The sequence below is a fragment of the Macaca mulatta genome, chromosome 17, assembly GCF_049350105.2.
Source record: "Macaca mulatta isolate MMU2019108-1 chromosome 17, T2T-MMU8v2.0, whole genome shotgun sequence".
NCBI lineage: Eukaryota > Metazoa > Chordata > Mammalia > Primates > Cercopithecidae > Macaca > Macaca mulatta.
Window position 1 is genome coordinate 35,671,395 of NC_133422.1, and position 18,889 is coordinate 35,690,283.

The window sequence follows — 18,889 nt, forward strand, 5'->3', positions numbered from 1 at the left end:
GAAATCAACCTCATTGTCCATTGATTGTAACGAACATGTGATACAAATAGACCATGAAATACTACACACTCATAAAAAAGAAAAAACTCACATCTTTTACAGCAAAAGGAATATAGCTGGAGGCTATTATCCTAAACAAATTAATGCAGGAAGAGAAAACTAAATACCATATGTTCTTATTCATAAGCGGGGGAGCTAAACATTGGGTACTTATGGCTACAAAGACAGCAATAAGAGACACTCTACTACTAGAGTGTGGATGGGGAAAGTGGGGCAAGGGTTGTAACATTACCTGTTAGACACTATAATCTGAAGACCTCTGTGATGGGATCAATTGTACCCCAAACCTCAGCATCACACCATCTGACCATGTAACAAACCTGCACCTGTACTCTCTGAATTTGAAATAAAAGTTGAAATTTTAAAAAATTGAAACAAGAAAGAAAAACCGAAGAGCATGGATAGTCCAGAAATAGACTCACAAAAAAGACAGGCAATTGACCTTGACAAAGAGGCAATGACAAATCAAAGATAATTGATATCTTTTTCAATTAAAGATGTGAGGACAATTTGATGTCCATGGGCAAAAAAATAAATCTACACACAGATCTTATACACTTCACTATAGTTAAAATGGATCACAGATCTAGATGTAGAATGCAAAATTATAAACTTCTATAAGAAAACATAGGAGGAAATCTTCGTGAACTCTGATTGGTTATGAGTTTTTAGACATAATGCCAAAACCGATTCTGTGATAAAATAAATAAAAAACAAGGTAAGTTAGAATGTCTTAGAATTTAAAAACTTTTAATCTGTGAAAGATGCTATTAAAATAGTGGAATGAGAAGTTACAGACAGGAAGCAAATATTTTAAAAAGACGTAAGTGATAAAGAACTTGTGTACTATATATACAAAGAATACTTAAAACTTAGCACTCAAAATGACCCAATTAAAAAAAAATGTATAATCTATCTGAACAGACACATCAACAAAGAAAAAAAAAATAGACAAATTCCAGTTGAAGGAGATTCTAAACAAATCTGACCAATACTTCTCAAAGCTGTCAATGTCATCTAAGGAAAGTCTGAGTAATTGAGGAGCCTAAAGAAACATGATGGGTAAGTGTAATGGGATATGTTAGATGGGATGTTGCGACAGAAAAATATGTTGGGTAAAAAATTCCAAAAGTTGGTGGGGAGGGGGGAACTAAGGAAAACTTCATGAAGTATAGATTTATATTAATAATAATGTATTAATATTTATTCATCAATTGTCAATAAAAGTTCCATACTCATGTGGGGTGTCCGTCACAGGTATCCCTGTGTGAGGGGATAGATGTGAACTCTCTGTACTATATTCTCAATTTTTCTGAAAATCTAAAATTCTTCTAAAAATAAGTTATTAAATAACTACACTTTGATAGCACAACAAGGTAACTATAGTTAGCAATAATTTATTATACATTTTAGAATAACTGAGGGGAGTGTTTGTAACACAAGTAAATGATGAATACTTGAGGTGATGAATACCCCATTTACCCCGATATGATCATTACACATTATATACCTGTATTAAAATATCTTATGTACCCCATAAATATAGACATCTACTATGTACCCATACAAATTACAAATTAAAAATAATTGGTAGGGAGGGGCCAAAATGGCTAAGTAGAAGCAGCTTCAGTCTGTGGCTCCCACTGAGAAGAACATAAATGATGAGTGAATTCTGCATCGTCAACTGATGCAGTTTCTCTCATTGGAACTGACTAAGTGGTTGGTGCTACCCACAGAGAGCTAGTAAAAGCAGGGTGGTGCAATGGCCCACGTGGGAGCTGTACAAGGCAATGGGTGCTCCCTCCCCTAGCCAAAAGAGGTGGTGAGGGATTGTGGTACCCATTGGAATAGGAGGCTTTTTCCACAGACCTTTGCAATCCACAGATCAGGAGATTCTCTCATGAGCCTACAACATAAGGGCCTTGGGTTCTGAGCACAAAGATAACTATGCAGACTTAGGGAGGCCTCTGGTTTCGGCGACGGCTGGGGCAGACACTGAGTTGCAGAGTTTTTGCATGCTCTGGCTCTCGGAACTCCTGTGAGGCAGGAGATGTATCCATTTTCATAGGAAGGGGGCTGAAACCAGAGAGCCAAGCAGCCTTGCTCAGCCGGTCCCGTTCACATGGAACCCCACAAGCTAAGACTCACTGGCTTGAAATCCCCACTGGCCAGCACAGCAGCCTGGAGACTGCCTAAGACCACAGAGTTCCCTTGGGGAGGGGTGACCGCCAGGCAGCGACCACCATTACTGCAGCTTCAGTCGTTGGTTTTCCCCTGTCACTGCCAGGGAGACTGGGCTGTTTGGACCAGGGGGAATTCCCCATAGCACAGCACAGAAGCTGTGGCAGATCGGGGTGAGACTGCTTCTGTGGGTGGGACCTGGATCCATCCCTCCTCACTGGGCAGGGCCTCCCTGCTGGGAATTTCGGCAACTCCAGCCAGGGGTTTACAGACAGAATTGTGATCAAATTGGGATGGAGCACCTGCGGGGAGGGGCAGCCATCGTCTTAGGTTCAGGGGGCTTAGTTTTCCCTTCCTGAGAGCTCTGAGGAGTCTGGGCAATATGGACAAAGGAGAGTCCCCCCAGCTCTGCACACCTGATCTGCCAAGGGGCAGCCAGACTGCTTCTTAAAGTGGGTCCCTGATCCCCTGCCCCCTGACTGGGTGAGACCTTCCAACAGGGATTACCAGAAACCTCATACAGGAGAGTTCCGGCTGCCATCATGTCAGTGCTCCTTTGCCACAAAGGTTTCAGAGGAAGAAGCAGAAAGCCGCCTTTACCGTTCTGCAGACTCCACTGGTGTTATCTCCAAGAGCAGGAAAGATTCAGTGGAATAAGGTCTGGAGCGGACCTGCAGCAAACCACAGCTGACCTGAAGAAGAGAGGCCTGACCATTAAAAGAAAAACAAATAAACAGAAAGCAACAACAAAAACAACATCCACTCAAAAGACCTCACAAACACCCTATCCAAAGGTCAGCAGCCTCAAAGATCAAGGGTAGATAAATCCAAAAAGATGAGGAAAAATCAACACAAAAATGCTGAAAATTCCAAAAGCTAGAGTGGCCTCTTTTCCACCAAACTATTGTAACACATCATCAGCAAGGGCACGGCACTGGGCTGAGGCTGAGATGGATGAACTGACAGAAGTAGGCTTCAGAAAGTGGATACTAACAAATTTCATTGAAGTAAAAGATTATGTTCTAATCCAATGCAAAGAATCTATCTAATGAGATTCTTTGCAATGTGCAAATATTTGCACATTATTGCAACACATACCTATTTACATCTCCTCTTTGATGTTTATTAAATATATATAGGACATAAATGAGCTATTATGGGGTTGATACTTTTAGAGAGACAAGTCCCAAGTCCCTCAAAGGAAGTACATTGGAATTTTTGAGATTCTGGATGCCAAAGTCATATTGCCTTATTTTGAATCCCCACTTCATTTTTTATTACTCAGAAAATACTTATTACTAAGAAAATTTCCTTTCTCCATTTTGGTTTTCTCATTTGTAAAATGTTTAAAATAAGATAACCTAACATAGGATGAGTGTGGTGGCTCATGCCTATAATCCCAGCACTTTGGGAGGCCAAGGTGGGCAGATCACCTGAGGTCAGGAGTTCAAGACCAGTCTGACCAACATGGAGAAACCCCGCTTCTACTAAAAGTACAAAATTAGCCAGGTGTGGTGGCACATGCCTGTAATCCCAGCTACTCAGAAGGCTGAGGCAGGAGAATACCTTGAACCCAGGAGGAAGAGGTCGTGGTGAGCCGAGATAGCGCCATTGCACTCCAGCCTAGGCAACAAGAGGGAAACTCCATCTCAATAAAAAAATAAATAACCTAACGTAAACAATTATCTCAACCTATAAGGTTGTTAAGATAACCACTTGAAGTAATACATACAACATATGTAAAATAGTTTCCAGTACATAGTGCTGAATAAGTATTAGTTGTTGTTGAAGACAAAGACCTTGATTCAGTCGTATATACCAGTACCTGGCAATGTTTGACTTATAGTATGTGTTGACTCTATGTTGTTTGAAAGAATAAGTGCACAAGTTTTAGCTCATTATTGAATGAATAAATACACATTATTCCAACACTCTTGTAGAAGAATTACAATGTCAAAAGCCTGAATTCTTAAAAAGTAAAATATATTGTGTCTTTTTATTGATGAAGATTTAAAATATCTTGACCCTTTACTGCTTTTTGTCTCTAAATAAATCCACATCACATCTCAACTGAAAAAAGATACAGGCAACCTCTCCGGAAAATTTTATGAATGGTGACATTTATGTAAATCTCGCTAATTTAAACAAATATAAGCTATAGGATCCACTACATTTTTTGTTAACCTCACAAATAATTTAGACATTAAATATGTGTGCATGTTTCTGAAGACTGAACATTGTTATCATCTCTAGTAATATTATGTTTTCACAAGTTAAGTAAGTGCTACCCATTCGTGTCTTCTAAGTAAATCTGATCAACCTGAAGAATTACAAGGATATCCTCATCACCTGAATATGAGGATCAAAAAATTGATTTATTTAAAAGGAAAATAAACAAGTTTAAATTTTGTATAATAATCTGCTAATGTTATCAGCAATAGTAAATGTCAATTCATTTTTATTGAAATTGTGTAAATATCCAGAAAGAACACATGTGGCTAATTTGTCTTGTGTCATACTTCAGAAAAGCCTTCAAATTCATCTATATGCACAGCCTTCACGTATTTTGCATCCATATACAAGAGATCCACTCTTTCTGCTTTTGTCTATTGCTAACTGAAAAACTACATAATAGATAATTTCTCTGATCAGCCGATACATTGTTTTTAAGTTAAATTCTCTTTTGAGTGAAAAAATATTGACAAGAAATAAATGAAATTGTATGGTTTGGCTAAGTAATCTGACAAATGGAGATTTTAAACCCAGGACTATATTTTAAATTAGGATAGTATATTTGTGTCTCCAAAGAGAGGATTATTGCTTAGAATTAAGCAAAACAGGTCAGTTATAAAAGAAAGATGGAGAAAATGAGTGAATGAGTTTGAGGGAAAGTGTAGTCCTTCTTTTGTTGGTGGGACTCAAGATGACAGAGGTCAGTTAGGGTGAAGCTAATTACTATACAATCATTCAATCATGTAACCGTAAATGAGCCAATCTAACAAACAAGAAAGAGCAGTACTGTTCTAGGTAGAAAAGAGGTTCAAATTGTGTGAATAGTGATAACATTGTTCCTGAATATAAATTTATTCTCAGCTGGGCTTTTGTCTGGAAATAATATGGCATCAGAATGAAGAAGAGGATTTTGCTTTCTGATGGGCAAGAATAGATGATATATCAGGGAAGCATCCAAGAGAACAGGAACTAGTGGAATGTTTTTTTGGCTTACTGGAGACATAGAAGGCTAGGACAGAGAGAGAGACAAAGCAGAAATTCTGTACTAGAAAGGTAAACAGGGAATGCAAGTTCATATGCAAATAAGCATAGCAGATGAGTGATATACAAATTCAAATAGAATCCTAGAAAATAACCTCCAAAGAAACATGAATTCAAAATCATATAATTTATTTCAGTTTTTAAAAATTATATCTTTAAGTTTTTGAATATAACTTTTTTTTTTCCCAATTAAGAGTATATTTAGGCTGGGTGTGGTGGCTCACGCCTGTAATCCCAGCACTTTGGGAGGCTGAGGCAGGTGGGTGGATCACTTGAGGTCAGGAGTTCGAGACCAGCCTGACCAAAATGGTGAAACCCCATCTCTACTAAAATCACAAAACTTAGCAGGACATGGTGGCAGACACCTGTAATCTCAGCTACTTGGGAGGCTGAGGCAGGATAATCTCTAGAATCTGGGAGACAGAGGTTGCAGAGAGCCAAGATCATGCCACTGCACTACAGCCTAGGCAACAGAGTGAGACTCCGTCTCAAAATAAATAAATAAATAAAAATAAAAATAAAAAGACTATATTTGCCAAAGGTCTTAGAGAGTCTGAAGGATTATGTTGCTGAGGCCCAACTAAAGTGATTTAAACAAGTGAGGGTGTTTATTTCTGTCATAAAAATAAGTCCTGAGTAAAACAGTACAGAACTAATCAAGTGGTTCATTGAAGATGTAGGCAACCTAGCCTCCTTCTTTAATTCCTATGCTTTCATTTGTGTCTACTTTTGTCTTCTACATTACTACATACCTGCTGCTTCTCCAGGCCTTCTGTTTAATTTTTATTCACAAAGAAAGAGGGACAAAGTCCATTTAGTCAAATAATTTGGTGTTTTTATTCATGAAAGTATACCCTGCTTTATGCACTTTTGCACATAACTCTTTGGCCCAAACTGAGTAACATGGTCACCATTAATTGCAAGAGTAGATAGGATTGTGGTGGGCCAAGTTTTAAAATGGCTCCTCAGAGCCCCACCTTCTGGTGTACAAGCCAAGTGATCTATCAACTCCTCCCCACTGTGTGGGCAGGATCTGGGAAAATTATTCTCCTGATAGTTTTTGTTTGTTTGTTTGTTTGTTTTTTGAGATGGAGTCTTGCTCTGTCACCCAGGCTGGAGTGCAGTGGCACGATCTCAACTCACTGCAATTTGCACCTCTCAGGTTCAAGCAATTCTCCTGCCTCATCTTCCCAAGTAACTGAGATTATAGGCATGTGTCATCACACCTGGCTAATTTTTGTATTTTTAGTAGAGACAGGGTTTCACCATGTTGGCCAGGTTGGTCTTGAACTCCTGACCTCAGTTGTTCCACTGCCTCCCAAAGTGCTAGGATTACAGGCGTGAGCCACCAGGCTCAGCCTTGATTGCTTTCTTATGTAACTGACTGAAGAAGGGTTTTCCAGCTGGCTATGAAGAAGTAAACTGCTGTGGTGGGAGAGGACTTAAGGGTGACATCTGGGAGCTGAGCGTGACATCCAACCAGGAGCTAGCAATAGATGGAGAAGCTCAGTCCTATAACCACAGAAAACTGAGTTTTGCAGATAAATGAGCTTGAAAGAGGATACCCAGCCTCAGATAAGAATGCAGCCTAGCCAACTTCTAGATTTTAGCATTATGACATTTGTAGTAGAGAACATAGCTGTGCTTTGCCCAGGTTTCTAACTTACAGAAATAGGGAGATAGTACACGGTGTCGCTTTCATCCTCTAAGTGTGTGGTTATTTGTTATGCAGCAATAGATTACTAATACAGGAATGTATTACTTTAACTGGATACTTTGCTGATCCAAGCAAAATTGCTTGATGAGAAGTAGAAAGTAATAGATACTGGGAAGCAAGGAAGCACCTGTATCTAAAAGGTTTTGTACATTTGGTTGTCCCATGTCCCATTCATAAGTGCTAAACCAAATCACTAGCCAGTGTTGGAATTTTTGTTTGGATTTTTAAGAGTTACTTACTGACATTTGAGACTGTGTCCTGTTTTTTCTCTTCATTTTTTCTTAGTTTTTTTTGTTTTTTTTTTCTCTCTTACTGGCTGGGTGTGGTGGCTCTTGCCTATAATCCCAGCACTTTGGGAGGCTGACACAGGCAGGCAGCTTGAGCTCAGAGGTTCAAGACCAGGCTGGGAAACATAAGAAGATCCCATTTCTACAAAAAAAAAATGTTAAACAAAAATTATCCAGGCATGGTGATACGCGCCATGGTCTCAGCTGCTTGAGAAGCTGATGTGGAAGGATCGTTTGGGCCTGGGAGATCGAGGCTGAAGTGAGCTGAGATCGTGCCACTGTACTCCAGCCTGGGTGACAGAACGAAACTCTGTCTCAGAATCAATCAATCAATAAATAAATAAATTACCATAACCCACCTTGTTTCTTTAATGCTATGGAATTTTCCTATTTGTTCCAATTGTCATATTTTACTTGTCAATTTTCCATAGATGAATGTAATGAATAAATGGGTGAATCGAAGAATAATTAAATGAATTTTTTTTTAAATGTCTAGGTTTATGATGTTTACCATAAAATGACAAAGCTGGTAGCTATCAGTTTGGGTGGATAAGCTTTATGTAAGAGTTATTAAAAAGGCTAGAGACAATAGCTGATTTCGTGTTACAGTTTTATAATCATTTTAATAAACAATATTCTGAAATGATTAGTATAAGTAGCTTTACAGAAAGCTTTGAACCGCAGGAAACATTTGTTGTCTTCTTATGAAGTTCAGCAGGCATCCTTTTGGCCCTGAAGTCAGGTGGAAATGTCTGCCCCGCTTCAGGAGAAGTGCAGCTGGAATTCATGTGGTGGTTAATGTAGGGCACTACCAATGTAATTAGTTTAACCACTTGAGTCCTGCTGGATGAGCCTAGTACATGGGGTTAATCACTTATCAGTGGGAAAGTATAAGACACATGTGCAGGTATAGCACTATCAGCCAGCAGGTGATAGTCTGAGTTAATGCGCTCTGCCCTGCCCACTGGGTGGCAGAGCCAGTGAAGCATTCAGCCATTGAATTTCCTGGCTAACTGACTCGCATACCACTCAGGACAAATTAGCCTGTGAATTTCTTCTGCTAGTTTTTCTTAAATGAATGCATCTTGTTTGTTGAGTTTTTTAAAGGTGACTTTTCTCCCAGATTTCTATTGGCACTTATTTTACTTTCTTCACTATCCTTTTAAAAGAAAAACATAAGATCATTGTTGACCCCCGGGAAATGTTAAAAAGGAAACTTTAATTGATATTTACTGCCAAGTTGTCACCAGATATAAATATATGATAATACCTTTTAAGTACTGGAAAGTGAATAAGTCTCCAAAATATTTGTTCAACTCTTTCTTATAATATACCAATTTGGGCAGATTCTTTATGTTCCAAAAACCATTTTACTAACAGTTGTCTTGTTAGATAGGACAGCCATTGGATAATGACTAAATGCTACTTCTACTCACAAGAATATGAAATATAAAGCTGACTAATATCAGAACAGTCATTAGATATAAATACTGACACAGAGTCAAACATTGTGATATATTCAGAAAGATCAGTTTATATTTCATCAAAGGAATTCCTCCTTCTAGAATTGTTAAACCTGTTATAAGCAAATATGTACCAAAATAATATGAACATGCAAGATTTAGCATACTTGAGAGCTTGAGGGAAATTGTGAACCCTTAATTTTCACTGAGGTACACATTTTATCAATCTTGGCATGTGATGAAAGAATTGAGTCTCATCTCTGGATGTGTTTTGTCAAATATAGACAGCTAATTAGAAATAAAGCTTGTAATGATGTGTTAGACCCAAGTAACCTTTCTTTCAGCTCATCATAAAGACTATTCACTATAATCAGAGGAGAAGATTCTATTTCTCGAGTATGATACACAGTTCTTTTAATATTTCTCACTTTGTCGTGGAGTTAGAGTAAGGAATTTATAGTAAGAAATGGAATTTTCCACTTAAAACTGAGACTGATTCAGGTTGATTTTACAATTTTTATGTATCTATATATCAACTGTAGACATTAAAGTTGAGCATCGATACTCCTTATTCTTTTCTCTTCAGTTTGCTTCCCTGGCCACTTAACATTAAGTGTCATCATTTCACTGACTACAGACAATGAAAAGTGTGTAGAAGTTGTATCATTTCTGAAAGCAAACATTTAATTGTTGGGACTTGATTTTTCCACCTTGATTTCGCTGCTCCTTCAACTGGGAAGTCATTTATTATAGTCTATTTAGTTACAGTATGTGGAGTCACCAGTAGTCTGCATCGCTGACTCACTGTTGAGAAAGCTGTTGCCTTGGACATTTTCCAAATTCACAACAGACTTGAAGTTGTTGAGAAGTGAACAGTGTTGTTACTACTTTTTATACAACAAATCTTTTGAACTTTTGTGTATGTGTTACTGAAGTATACCCTATTCTACTCAGACTGATAAATTGTCAACCCTATTAAACTTTTGATTGTGTAGGGGAAAAAAGTAACTTTTTTTTATAACAGCTGGAAATGTTATTAGAAAATTTCACCATCCTAACTTAATCTGTATTCATTTTAACTTGAAATATAGTTCCTTTTTTCCATTGTTTAGAACTATCTATACAACCAGTATTTGAGCACATGTCAGATATATTTTCTGAATGCTATTGCTGAAATATCAATCTCCTCTGAATGTGACAGAAAACAGCAATGCTTGACAAGCCATCCTTTGCAACTTAACTTGTATCTACAAGCTGACACAAGACTCTCATTATTTGTATTTAAAAGCAAATCCTTAGTGATTGCTCAATAGATTACCTCAATCTTATTATTATTCTCATTCATTTATTACTCACCAATGTTTTATTGAGATTCCATTGTGTGTCAAAATGTGTTTTTGAACTTCGGATACGAACAGTGAAAAAGATTGACAGTCTCAAACCATGTGCTCTCTTGCAAGTTTGCCTTTGCATGCCACAGCTGTGCCAAACCTCTAGAACTCTTTGTAAGTGCCAAGAGAAGGAATGCCTGCTATGACATTACATAGTTTAGAAAACATAAAGTCATCTATTCCTCACTTGCCCTTTAAAATAATGTTGTTGTTGTTTTTTGCTATCTACTGCTTCTGTACCCATGGCATTGAACTATTTTTGATGTTTCAGACATCTGTTAGCGAGAAGGTTTTATAACCAGGAGGGTTAGACAGTGCTTTGGAAAAGTTTCAATATTTGTTAATTTTCTATCATCACTTAAGTAAAATTAAAATTACAAATCAAGAACTCATGAAGAAATAAAGGGCCCACATTTCTATGTTTATCTAGTCACTTCCTGACATTCTCCTTCCTGAATTTCATTCTATCATAATATCAAATGGCTTGTAGTCCCGCACCGACATGATAATATTCCACTTTCATTTGTCTGTATCCAAGTTGTTATCACTCGCACTATAATTCTTCTTAGCCTGTTAACGCCTTATCTTCCCATTCTCATCTTGGGTGTATTTTCCCAATAGAGGCATTGCTGACACAACTAGGCAGAATTAAGTGTCCTGTTCTATGCCACCATTGTCCTCTGCATATGCCTTCAGCACAACAGAGTATCATATATGCAAAACTATGTATTTATCTGTTTGTAAAGTCTTATTAGATTGTAAGCAATTTAGAAAAGGCACTGTTAAAATTGTCTTCAGGTTTTTCAATAAGAAGTATGCTGAGACACCATTATTAGTCAATAAATATTTTTTAAGGCACTGCTTGATAAAAGCTCTTGTTGTTTTAAAGGTAAAAAATATATGGGTGCAATAAATTCTGAAGGCATGATTAGTCATTCATATACAAAAATTTTGGCATAACTGAACCACATTTTTCCTTTGATCATGTTGTGGTATACTTTGCGAGAGGCTGTGATTAAGGATGGAGAGAATATATATTGAAGTCATAAAATCTGGGAGTTGCATCTATCTTTCTCATATTTTACAACTTTTAGAAAGTCATTTTACATCAGTTTTGTCTTCTGTAAAACTGGAGTAATTAATAGTAATAACATCCAACATGCATAACATAACAAATAAGATATGGAAGTATCTACAAATCATACTTAACACATACTAGTTTATCTTAAATTTTAAAATAATGTAAGCATAGAATACTGAGACATAAAATATATAAATTTAACATTATTAATATACTGTATCCTGTTAATCTTAATTCTAACACATTTGCCTAAACTAATTAAATTCCTTCTAATAATATTTCCTATAAGTTATTAACAATTATAAATAGATCCATGACAAACATTTAAATATTCTCCCAGCAAGTGTTCCCAATAAACCTTTCAGGTAGCCATTAGCAATGTCATGTCTGTCTGCAAAATAAAATTGCCTTCTATAGGGCTTTAAAAATCATGGCAGGGTGTGGTGGCTCACGCCTGTAATTCTAGCACTTTGGGAGGCTGAGGTGGGCAGATCAACTAAAGTCAGGAGTTTAAGACCACCTTGGCCAACGATGGTTTTTCGTATCATTGGTTATGGTTGGGGTCCATATGGAAGCAATGACATATATTTTATTTACATTAGTAGAAACCCTGCCTCTACTAAAAAAACAAATATTAGCCAGGTGTGGTGGCACATACCTGTAGGCCCGGCTACTTGGGACACTGAGGCACTGTAATCACTTGAACCTAGGAGGCAGAGGTTGCAGTGAGCTGAGATTGTGCTAATGCGCTCCAGCCTGGGTGATAGAGCAAGACCCTGTCTCAAAAAAAAAAAAAAAAGTATAAATATGAATTATTAAGTGTAACTAAAATATTATCATGATCCCACTTGTTTGAAATTTCTAGAAGAAAAAAAATTGAGCCAATTATATATAGTCCAGATGAATTGAAATTATCCTACCTGCCAAGTTAGTTGGGACACTTTTATTTATGTTTATTTTGGCCTCCGTAAAATATTCCAAGTGGTAGTTTTAGTATCTGACATTTGATTCAACCTACTTTATCTTCCCATTTTTTTCTTGCCTGACTCAAAATCACATTTCAGGTGCTTTTAACATGTGTAAAGATCCCATTAAAACCCACTTATATGGCGAGACTCTCCATTATTAGCCTCCAGAGACCGTAGGAAAACTCATTCATTCATTCATTCGTTTATTTCTCAATTCAATAATTATTTGTTGAACATCAATTGTATGACACGTGCGGATTTAGGTATTTAAGAGAGATTTGTAAATGAAACTGATCTTCCTCCTGCATTTTACATTCTGAAACATCCCTATTTGGTTCCTCACTTGATAGTATTTTGTTCTTCTTCCTACTAACATAATTATGATACCATAATTCTAATTGTGATACAATTATGATACCATAATTGTATTTCCTAAGCTGCTCACTAGGTGGCTGCAGCATGCCCCTTTTGCTATGAATAATCGCTTGAAGTGAATTAGGTCGTCCAGGAGCTAGTAGCCTAAATGTGGCACCTGTCGAGTTCTACAATTATATGTAATACATATTGGTACACTTTGATAAAAAGACAGGATGTTCATAAAGTAATGGTTGTACTAGCTACCTATTGCTGTGTAACACATTATTACAAATCATAATGACTCAAAACAACAATTGTCACTTATTATCTCAGATGGTATCGATTGTTCAAATACTTTGGAGCAGTTCATGGTTGTGTCTCAGTATCCTAAGACAGCTGGAGACTTGATTAAGGATAATGAATCTTCTCCAAGTTGGCTTACTCACAAGTCTGTTGGAAGCTGGCCTCTACTTTCCATGTGGACTTCTCCATATTGCTTCTTGAGTGTTTTATTGACATGGCGACTAGATTCTGTCAAAGCAAATAATTCAAGATATAATGCTTTTTATGACCTAGCCTTGGAAGTCACATACCATCTTTTTTTAAATTCCCTACAGGTTACATATGACATCTCTTCATTGTGAGAAGGTATTATACAAGAGCACGAGTAAATAGGAGGTGAAAATTACTAATAGCCATTTTGTAGGCTTGTTATCTCAATTGTGGTGTCATTTTTTTCCCACTATTCATCACCATTAATAATAAGGTATTCATGAAAATGGCATTACTGATAGTGTCAACAATGTGTATTGGTCAAATGGAATAAAAATTATTAGTCATCCCTTCTTTACTTTAATTCTTGAATCAGATAAATCTTTCGAGCAACCTTGAATCATGTCACTCCTACCTCTTATCCCAGCTAATACTTCAATGACCAACTCTGCATAGGTTTTGGCCAGCTTTACACCTTTACACTTGATAAATTTTACAGTTTCTCACCTTTTATTTGCATCACAAAATTCTTACTTTATAGAACCACAAACCTTCAGCTGTGCTTTCTTTAATAATACTATATCATGCCCAAGGAAAAGTAAAGAGCAATATGAATTTGTAACTCAGAATTTGAGAGAGTAAATGTGCATGGGTTTATCCTTGAAATGTGAGGGTCAGATTTATATGAATAAATGCTTTCCCCTTTTATTCTTCCAGGTAAATATTTATGAAATTCATTTCTGTGAATTTCAGAAACTAATCTGAGATCAAGCCTCAGTTTAGCATAACATATGCCAAATCAGGCTACATGCATTGGCAGATGCTTTTGGAAATGAGGCACTAATTTATCCAGTGTGTTAATTTCTAATAGTTCATAGATGCATCCATCTCCACTAATTGTCTGCAATAGAGAAGGCTGCCTTACCCAAAAGTATGTCCCTCTTTTGAGCATATTGTATCCATTGAATTAAGGGCCACAGTGGCCCTCAACTTTGCCTGATATGGAAAAATTGTGAAAAGTCATTACAGCTTCAGAGCTCACTGTTAGACCAACTGAGACTTCTGTTGCAGCTGCATTAGAGTTTAAATACTCTTTTTATCCAATCCTCATTTGTTAAGCAATTCTTAATGAAACTCTTGCATGTCAGTTTCAGAGTTTAAATATCCTCTTTCCAGAGAACACCATCTATGACATTTTTTTTACCAAGATTAGTGCGATGATGCAGACTCTTATAGGAAACTGGGTCACCTACTGGGTAGCTGGCAATGAGAACTTCACCTCTAATGGAGTTAGAGCATTGGTAGATCCTAGTATGTAATTGTTTTGAAATTGTTAAAACATTTACTAGAGATGAAGTAGGACAGAATATCAGTGGAAGGGAATGTGCTCAAATATAAACAATCTCGGGATTTTGAGAGGTATGAGATAAATAATATTTAGAAGAATATGCCGTCTAATGGCTGTTGAGTTAATGGTATTTATGTAAGACAAGGGTAGGCTGAAGATAATAAATCACCAATATAAGGCAAAGCATAAATAACAAAGGACCTTTTTGGTAATATATAAAGAAACTCATCTCCTGTAGCCAGAGTCTGGTAAAAGCTGAAAACCAAGCCCAAGACTTAATTATAAGAGAAACATTGCTTCAGATAAGTTGATTCTCAATCATAAAGTTTTTAATGTATTTTTATGGAAAGAGCCTCAATGCAAAAGAATTATGGGTGAGGACTTCTTGGTGAATTAAGCTAAAAATATTCCATCCCCAGTTTTTGATCATCCTGGGCCTGCAGAAGCAATTATTTTCTCCTTGTTAAAATCTAGTAAGCCCTTCTTCTCTTAAAGACATGGAAAGGCATCTGTCTTAAAGAACAGCACACATCTTCCTTAAGATCTAACTCTAACTCTTCTTCAGAAACAACATAAATATCCCATGCCAGTGACTATATATCAGAATCAAGAAAGTGCTTGGACTACTAACAGAAGAAAGTGATTAGCCAAAGGAGTTGGAGTACCAAGTCAACATGTGTTAGCAGAAGCTTGGGGACTATGTATGTGACTGAATCCTGAAATTACTGAATCAATGAGAATGGAATTTAAAGTTGAACCAGGAGAGTTTGAAATATGTGGATAGCCTATCCTGATACAGAATTTAATACCCTGGTAAACACCCTGAGAACCAGTGAAAATATGTTACTATGTTGACACTTGGAATCTTGGGAAAAGTGATGACCCATAGTAAGTGAAGGGAGAAGAAAAAGATCACAAACATGAGCATACTCATGGGTACACATTACATAAGGTGAGAAAACTCATTAGTTGATGTTTTATTTTGGAAGGTACAAAAGATGCTCTGTCTACACCAAAGCAATAAGGATGCATTGGTTAAGAATTTCACTAGTATCATTAAGCTCAATTTTCATTGTTCTCTTTTGATCAACGTTAAAAGTAGGAGATAGCATTATAGAATTGGACTCAGTGATTACAAAGGGCATGGTAGCATTCTAAAATATTAGAGGTCAGATAGATATGCTTAACCATTAAAGTTAAGGAGATTACAATTATTGTAAAGATTGGGATTCAGTGGTCTTGACGTATGGAGAGCAAGAGATGATTAATAGAACATGGCTTCCCAGGATCAAGGTACATTGACTTTCGTAAGAAGTCTGTTAAATCTATATAGCAAAAGCATTCCAGGATGGATGATCAGAAAGCTGAGGGAAGCCACTCCTAAAAGCAGTCAACTCTCTTTTCTGGTTTCCAGTTTTTGTTTGAACTTCTCAGATCTAGAAACTATTGACAGAAGAAAAGGATGGGACCCTATATGAATAAACAATCATGACACAGTGGCGTGTATACATGGTAATAATTTCTCAGTCATTTCCCAAAGAACATATGGACATTCACTTAGTTAACTGTGCCCAAAGGAAAGGGAAATATCCTTACATGTTTAAGAACTATGGACAGAGTCCAATTTGGCATGGATAACCTCGAATGCAAATCATCATTATGATCCTTTTATTAGAATGAGAGTCAATTTAGAGGCCAAAAGTTAAATGGATTCATAGTCCAAATCCAGGTCATAAAGCACATAGTGGTCCATAGATTTGTATATATGTATTTTACATGACAAAAATTTCCAAAGTCTGCATTTTTTTTTAACAAATTTCATTTTCATTTAAGGCATGGGAGACAAACACCAGACATCTCATTTCTGCATTCCTGATCTGTTTACGTAGGTAAAATTAGCTTTCTTCTGTAAAATTTTAATGTTGGATAAGATTATATGCAATATATAGCTAATATGTAAAAGATCTAAATACTGTTAATAATCTAGATTTGGTGTTTATAGAAACTACAAAAACTCATTACTTGAAATTACAAAATCATGGTGATACTGCATCTATTTATGGTATATCTTTCTGGTAATATATTCAAGAAACAAAATCAATTTGTGGATCTTGATTGGAGAAATTAAATTCATTAGAGGGTGATGAGAAGGCAGCAGTAATAGGGAAGATTGAGGGTAGTACCAGTTATTTGTTTAAGTGGGTAATAAATGGAAAGAATAGGAAAACTTTATAAAACCGTAAAGAATACAGGTTTTCTACTTGGATTGTTGTAGAAAAATAGTCATGAAAATGGAAGTTCTTAGACCCATAAAGTAGGGGATGCATTAGCAGGTAGCATATATAAAAATATGTGTTTCTGAACAAGAGATATAGGATTTAAAACAGTATAATAAGTTTAATAAATTAACATATGATTCATAAAAATGAATACACAATCACACACTTAAACTTTCTTGTGAGTATTGCAAGTTGGGAATCAAATAGATGTCTTTTGCTGTGAGAGTTAGGGTGAATACTGGAAAGTATGAATTATGAATTTGATTAGATTAGTAATTTCTAATACCATTCCCTGATTTATTAATTGCAGAATAGGTGCTAGGAGTTAATGTAATGATATTGATACGCCGTTATAACATAAATGTAAACTAATTTTTAACTTGAAATTATTTTTAATTTAGCTTTCCATATAATTCAAATGATACAATTGTACCTAGTCCTGAAATGAGAGAACTAGAGGAGAATTAAAGAAGCTTTCCAGGTAAAATAAACTTTACATAACTATTTTTCCCAAAACTTTCAAGATATTTGAAACATTATTTGGAAGCATTTTGTTTTCAAAATTTTTACTACTGCATAAATGACTTACATAGTATGTGATAAAGATAACATATAAGACTCATAAGAAAATGATATAATTCAGTTATAAAATTTAATCATAAAAGCAAATATGCTTTCATTTTGTTTGAAAACATATTTATGTCATGCAACTCTCTACATATTACATATATACACACACATACATACGTACACATATACATATATATGATCCTTTTCATTAATCATCAGAAATAATGTTACAGTGGTATATTAGAGTCCTTGCAATTACCTCAAGTATTGCTAGAAAGAAATACTTGAGACTGGGTAATTTACAAAGAAAATATGTTTAATTGTCTTATGGTTCCACAGGCTGTGCAGGAAGCATGATGCTGGAATCTACCTGGCTTCTGGGGAGGCCTCAGGAACCTTAGTCATGTCTGAAGGCAGAGGGGTGGTGATCATTTTCATGGCTAGAGTAGGAGAAAGAGAGTCATAGGAGGGAGATGCTACACACTTTTATATGATCAGATATTGTAAGAACTCAGGTTTGTCAAAGATCAGGTGGCTGTAGATGTGTAGTGTTATATCTGAGGCCTCTGTTCTGTTCCATTGGTCTATGTATCTGTTTTGGTACCCATACCATACTGTTTTGGTTACTGTAGTCTTGTAATATAGTTTGAATTCAGGTAGTGTGATGCCTCCAGCTTTGTTCTTTTTGCTTAGGATTGTCTTAGCTATACAGGCTCTGTTTTGGTTCCATATGAAATTTAAAGTAGTTTCTTCTAGTTCTGTGAAGAAAGTCAATGGTAGCTTGATGGAGATTCCCTATTTAATAAATGGTGTTAGGAAAACTGGCTAGCCATATGCAGAAAACTGAAACTTGACCCCTTCCTTACACCATATACAAAAATTAACTCAAGATGGACTAAAGACTTAAATGTAACAACTAAAACCATAAAAACCCTAGAAGAAAACCTATGTAATACCTTTCAGGACATAGGCATGGGCAAAGACTTCATGACTAAAACACCAAAAACAATGGCAACAAAAGCCGAAATTGACAAATGGGATCTAATTAAACTAAAGAACTTCTGCACAGCAAAAGAAACTATCATGAGTGAACAGGCAACCTACAGAATGGGAGAAATTTTTTGCAACCTCTCCATCTGACAAAGGGCTAATATCCAGAATCTACAAGGAACTTAAATTTACAAGAAAAAAAAAAAAACCCGATCAAAAAGTGGGCAAAGGACATGAACAGACACTTCTCAAAAGAAGACACTTATGCAGCCAACGAACATATGAAAAAAAAAAAGCTCATCATCACTGGTCATTAGAGAAATGCAAATCAAAACCACAATGAGATACCATCTCATGCCAGTTAGAATGGTGATCATTAAAAAGTCAGGAAACAACAGATGCTGGAGAGGTTGTGGAAAAATAGGAGTGTTT